This window comes from Apaloderma vittatum, unplaced genomic scaffold (assembly GCF_000703405.1).
Source record: "Apaloderma vittatum isolate BGI_N311 unplaced genomic scaffold, ASM70340v1 scaffold24767, whole genome shotgun sequence".
Taxonomy (NCBI): domain Eukaryota; kingdom Metazoa; phylum Chordata; class Aves; order Trogoniformes; family Trogonidae; genus Apaloderma; species Apaloderma vittatum.
In genome coordinates this window covers 11067-17161 of record NW_009726028.1, presented here as the reverse complement: position 1 = coordinate 17161, position 6095 = coordinate 11067, and positions in this window count along the sequence as shown.

The following is a 6095-nucleotide window of genomic DNA, read 5'->3' as shown; positions in this document are numbered from 1 at the left end:
CCCCCCGAGGAGGGGGCCAGCCACAGCATCTCTGGACAATTATTCTAGAGTCTTGCCACCCTCGGACTAAAGAATTTTTTCTTAAGGTCCAATCTAATTCTATTCTCCTTTAACTTAAACCCATTTCCCCTTGCCCTATGGCTGGTCACTCTTGTAAAAAGTCCCTCCCCAGCCTCCCTGTAGGTCCCTTCAGGCACTGAAGGCAGCTATAAGGTTCCCCTCCTTCTCTTCTCCAGCTGAACAAGCCCAGCTCCCTCAGCCTGTCCTCGCAGCAGAGCTGCTCCAGCCCCTGGGTCATCTCTGTGGCCTCTTCTGAACTCGTTCCAGCAGATCCATGTCCCCTTACGGTGGGGACACCAGTACTGGACACAGAATTCGAGGTGGGGTCTCACAAGACCAGAATAAAGGGGGAGAATCCCCTCTCTTGATCTGCTGGCCACACTGCCCAGGAGACAAATATTTTCCAGTGCTCTTTCCCACCCTAGCACCTGCTGTCTGAAGACACCCAGAGCCATGGAGCCAGGTTCAGGCGTTTCCAGAACTTGCCTTCAAAAATCAGCAAGCGTTCAGAGAAAACACGAGCGTGATTCGTCTCAAGTCATTCAGAGGATTGTGAAAAAGCACAGAATCAACACCTTGGCTGCCCCGGCTCTTTTGGGGAAGAGGGATACGTTAAGTGGGTCGCTTACGATATTACCACGTTACTGGAGCATTGCAGGATATACAAAATCTAACAACATGGAAACACCGTGGTCAAACCAGCGAAGGTTTGTGGCGCTTAACAAAACGTCAGAACGCTGACATCCCAAAGGATGCCGAAACTACCTTTATCCCTGCGGCAGTTCTTTTGCAAAGACCGACCTCTCTTTGAAAAGGCTCGATGTTAAAAAAAGATATGTCACAGTAAAAAAAACCCAAACACCACAGGACTCCTCCCTGCATTTCACACACAGGACTCGTGGCTGAAGCAGAAGAGGTGTCCCAGCGAGATACAAAACAGCACTCAAAGATGCAAATCAGAAACAAAAAATAACTCTAGAAGCCAAGACATCATCTTTCTAAGCACAGACAACAGAAAATGTACTGGTGAAGTGTTCCGGTGGGGAGCTGCGTTTTGTGGATCAGCTCCTTCTCCATCAGGTACCAGAAGGTTGATCTAGCATCCCTGAGGCAACAGCATCATCTGGGTAATAAATAATAATAAAAATAATAATAAATTTGCAAAGCAACCCTCTGACTGCTTGCTTGGCAGCCCTCCAGCTAGCTTAATTTCCTCAGCTGCTCCCATGATAACAATGACACAGACTAATGCAACCTCCGCTCCGCTCGTGCTGCAGAACATCCCCGACGGCATTTACCATTAGTATCGAGCTCAATGAGATAGGAGGATCTCTCCACAGGGCTCCCGGAATCCTCGAAGTAGATGGCAGGCGGCTCTCTCCACCGCATGGCGTTGGGAAGTGCCCGCGCCCGCCTTCGGATTTCGGGAGAGAGGGAGGGAGCCGCGTCGGATCCCACGTTCGTCCCTCCCTCGCTGCCCTTCTGATGCTCAATTTCGCAGCCTCCTCAAGGGAAAGCTCCTCGCCAAAGGTTTCCCCCTGCTCTCTGCAGAACTAAAGGTTTTTCTCCCCACCCCTCGGAGGAAGGTGGCTCAGACTTCAGTTAAATCGTTTCCCTATCGCCGCCTTAGCAGCAGGACGTTTCCTAGTGTGAGTGCTTGGAAGGCTGAGCTGGAGGACAAAAAGCTTTTAAGCACGAGTGTGGTGTAAGTAAAGCAAGGATTCAAGTGCCGTGCTCTCCCGTTTGGCTTTGCTCACCAGCAAGCACGAACAACTGAGGGGAAAGGAGTCAAAGTGCTGACCAGACACAGGGAGAAGTCTTTCCCCTGTCAATACCAGCAGCAAAAAAAAATAATAATAATAAAAAAGGTATTTGTGAAGTTCACAGTACAAGGGGCATAGCAAAGCAAACTAACTGAGCTGTTCACAGATGGCAAAGCTTCCAGCCACACTTGTCTAAGTTATTGCAGGCGTTCCCTGAAAGGGGAGAGAGGGAAGGGGGGAAAAAAAGAACCAAAAAAGAAAAAAAAGAAAAAGCAAAACCAGCTGGCTGCTTACACAAGGCATCCGGAATGATACTGCCGGGACTCCAGCATTTCCATTCAGTGCAGCAGAGCATGCTCCTGTGTAAATAGTTTCCATATGTCATCATTACAATGAAAAACAAAAAACAAAAGGAAAGAGAGAGAAGGAGCATAAACTGCCCGAGCCCAAACTTCTCCCTTTGCAAAAGAAACTCCCTGGTCAGGGGAAAGGAAAAACTCTCTGTTGGCTGAGGGAGCAAAAAAACTCCTCTTGTTGGGAGGAGCTCACGTGGCCACGGGGGATCTGGAGGGCAGAGTCGAGAAGGGAATAACGGACAGAAAACATTCAGGGAGAAATCACCCTTCCCAGCCAGGCTGTTTTATGTGAAACTGCAGTCCATTTGGACTTCCGTTGCTTGATCTTTGGTGTCTGCGTTTGTTTTAATAAATCATAATAATAACTGAAAGAAATCCAACCGCCCAGCAACCTCCCACGGATTCAAAGAGTTATAAACAAACTCTACAGGGTAGCTCTTCCATTTGCCTCCGAGCTTCCCCCAGCCTGGCTCTCATTAGCCTGTTCGCCAGATGTTCGGCTTTCTAGATAGCAACATGTTTTTTATGCCCTTACGCTGAAACAGGCTGAGATGCCTCTAATGAGCTCCTCGGCCGACTCCAGGGCCACGCGCCTTCACCAGACTTACCAGGGCTTTTCTCCTCAAAAGCTCGTCGAGGGTCTCGACGGAGCTGCTAGTTGCCATCCTACTCAGATTTTAGCAAGTCTCTCTGTGATGCCAGAGCCCTGCACATGCTGCGTGGAAGGCAGGGCAAGAGATATAACCCAGCAAAAATATTCTTATGGTTAAATCTGTCATTCATACCATTTACATATGCGTAGTCAATGCAAGAGGAGGAGGACAGGGCAAGAGAGGGCCAAACTGTCGGTTAATAATCAGATTCCTTCCTAATTAAATTTGGTCTGGTACCAACCTTGTCCCTTCCTGCCTTCTCGCAGCCTCATTTCTAAGAGTCTTGCATTTACCCCACCCCGTAGTTACTATTTCTGCTTCAGAAAGAGATGCACATCCCGCCAGGGAACACACTTGCCAGCTACGTTTTTTCAAGAAAGCAGTGTCTGGTTCTGCTGGAGCTGGAAACACTTGCAGGAATGTGGGCTGCCCAAGGCAAATGTGACCTCCTGGAGGCATAGAATCACAGAAAGTTGGGGGTTGGAAGGGACCTCAAGAGATCATCCAGTTCAACCCCCTGCCAGAGCAGGATCACCCAGAGCAGTCACACAGGAACGCGTCCAGGCGGGGTTTGAATGTCTCCAGAGAAGGAGACTCCACACCCTCTCTGGGCAGCCTGGGCCAGGGCTCCGGCACCCGCACAGGTAAGAAGTTTTTCCTAATGTTTCTGTGGAACCTCCTATGTTCCAGCTTGTACCCATTGCCCCTTGTCCTGTCACTGGACATCCCTGAGAAGAGCCTGGCTCCATCCTCCTGACACTCACTCCATACATATTTATAAACACTAATAAGGTCACCCCTCAGCCTCCTCTCCTGAAAGAGCCCGTGCAGTTGTGCGACCTGACCTTCCCGGCACGAGGGTCTCGCTGGCAGGCTCCAACGCCTTTGCAAGCAGGAAAACAGGCACAAAGCAGCCCGTGATTCACGCAGTCACAGCCCCTTATTGCAGCGACTCGTTACCCCAGAGCTATTTCTCTTCAGGCTTTGCTGCATTCTTCACTGCCACATCACCTCACCTCCGTTCCTTAAACCATCCATCCTGAGTGTGTGAGTGTCTAATTACCCAAATTCATGGAGCTCATAAAAGAAACTTAACTCGGTGACTCTGCTCCCCTAGGCTGGAGCAAGGATGAAGAAGGCTGCAAACGCAGGGTGGCATTTACTCATCAAAACTGATTGGAAATACTTCTCTCTCCCAGAAAGCCCTCATCGGCTGAACTGCACGGGGTGCCCGCTACAGAAGATGCAACCCTGAGAGAGAAAAAAGGAGACGGAGTAGATGGCCACCCTTCCCCAACACAAGCTGTACAGGCACCTTCAGTCCCAAAGACAAGATTTTGGCAGTGCCACAACACAGAATCACAGAATTGTTGAGGCTGGAAAAGAGCTCTGAGGTCATAAAGTCCAGCCTAGGACTCAACACAACCCAGGTAAAGCCCAGGAGCAGCTCTGGGCAGGGAATGGTGGGATCCCGAAGCGTCGAGCTGGAGCTGCACCAGCACAATTGGCAGCATTTTCTCTTCACCTCCAGTAGATTTATCTTCTCTCCTCGCTCCACTGTGGTTGATAAGAACTTGCTCCTTTTCTTCTGAAGTGCTGAGGCGTGAACGCGTGTGCTTTTGTCTCTTCAAGGCCAGGCTCACCTACCCGGGAGAAAAGCTGGAAGCCGCCTGGAAAGCACAGCTGGTTTGGCACTCGGCCACACAGCTCGGAGGTGAGAGAGACAGAGACTGAAATCCCGGCTGTTAATGCTCGACTGTCCAGCGCCGCGCCGCCAGGAGCATCGCGGGGCTGATCTTCGCAGCCCAAAATATCCTTTTTTTCAGAGGGGCATCACGGGCAGGAATTTAACAGCCGCGAGGGAGTCTAACCAATTTGCCGTCGGTTTGCTGCCTCGGAAAAAGAGGGCATCTCCAACAGAGCGCAGTGCCAAGCCCTTCTGTTGCACGAGGAATAATACACTCCTGAATATTTCAAGTCAGCCTAACGGAGTCATGCTCTTCCTCAGAGACAACGGCACAGCGGAAACATATGCAAAAGCCTCGGGGCTCTTTGTCTTACTACGTTCTCGCAGCACTTGCTTGCTGTGAAGCTCAACAAATAAAGTTACTTCAGCTTCCTATTTAACACAGAAAAGTTGTGGGTTTTTAAATATGGATGTCAGCGGTACGAGGCAACCGAAGGCTCCCATCCTCGCCTTTATTCAAGAATCCGGCGAGTTCCTGCGGCATCAACACGAGCTCTCTTCACGCTATCATCCAGCACGCTACGGGGAGCTGAATCCACGCGAAGGATGAGCAGATGTCCCTCAGCATGCTAAGCCACTTCTTATACGTTATTGCCTCTTATCAATCGTGCCGCCCATCTCCTTCTATTGAAGACAACTTAAGCCCTGCGTTGTTCAATTAGAGGACCGCTGTCTCCTTGCTAACATCTGCCCTGCACACATGTAAAAAACCCGATGCACAAGCGAAATGCAATGACAGAAGAGCTAAAGCAGGGTAGGAAATTGTTTTGTCTCAGCAGAAGCCGTGCCTCCAGCTAGGTCTTGCTCTGTGTGGGTCGGAGCCAGCATTTATTTAAGTGCTCGTTCCGCAGCTCGCTGACCGTCCATTCTAAGCGGGGACGAGCTGTGGCGACACGCTCGGACATTTGCTTCCTGCACCACCCCGCTGGGGACAAAAAGAGACATCTGTGAGGAAGGAAAAAAAAAAAAGTAAAAAGTTTCTAAGCCAATAGATGAGGGTAATTTTACCTATGTACACCAGCCAAGGCTGGTTGGCTGAAGATCCTCATCTGTGCAGTTTATTGCCACGTCTCGTCAGGGCACCTGCTCTCCTTTGATTTCAACCCTGAGTGACACTGAGCCCTTTTTTTTTTTTTTTCTTCTCTTGCAACATTGTGTGGGAAATTCTGAGCAGAAAGTGTTTGATCGCTGGACAATTTTCACTCCTCAACATGCAGCGGCATGCAGCAGAGGGACAGATCCCTTCCCTTTGGGATATCTGGGACCCACAGTTAGGTTACTGAGAGGCTTCGGCAGCTGAAGACAAACTGACGGATGCTTTGTGACCCTCGCAGAGGCCACTTCGCCCTTACTCCCCGAAAAGCCTCCCCAGTACACCAGAGCATGCAGCTCAAAACCCGCTGCAGCAGTGAGGAGTGAAACGCAGGAGGATCGCTCCTCTGTTCCCAGGGCTGTGTCCTGCAAGAAAAACAATACCTTGCTCCTCAGCCGCGTCGCCTTCCAGCAGCCCCTGCAA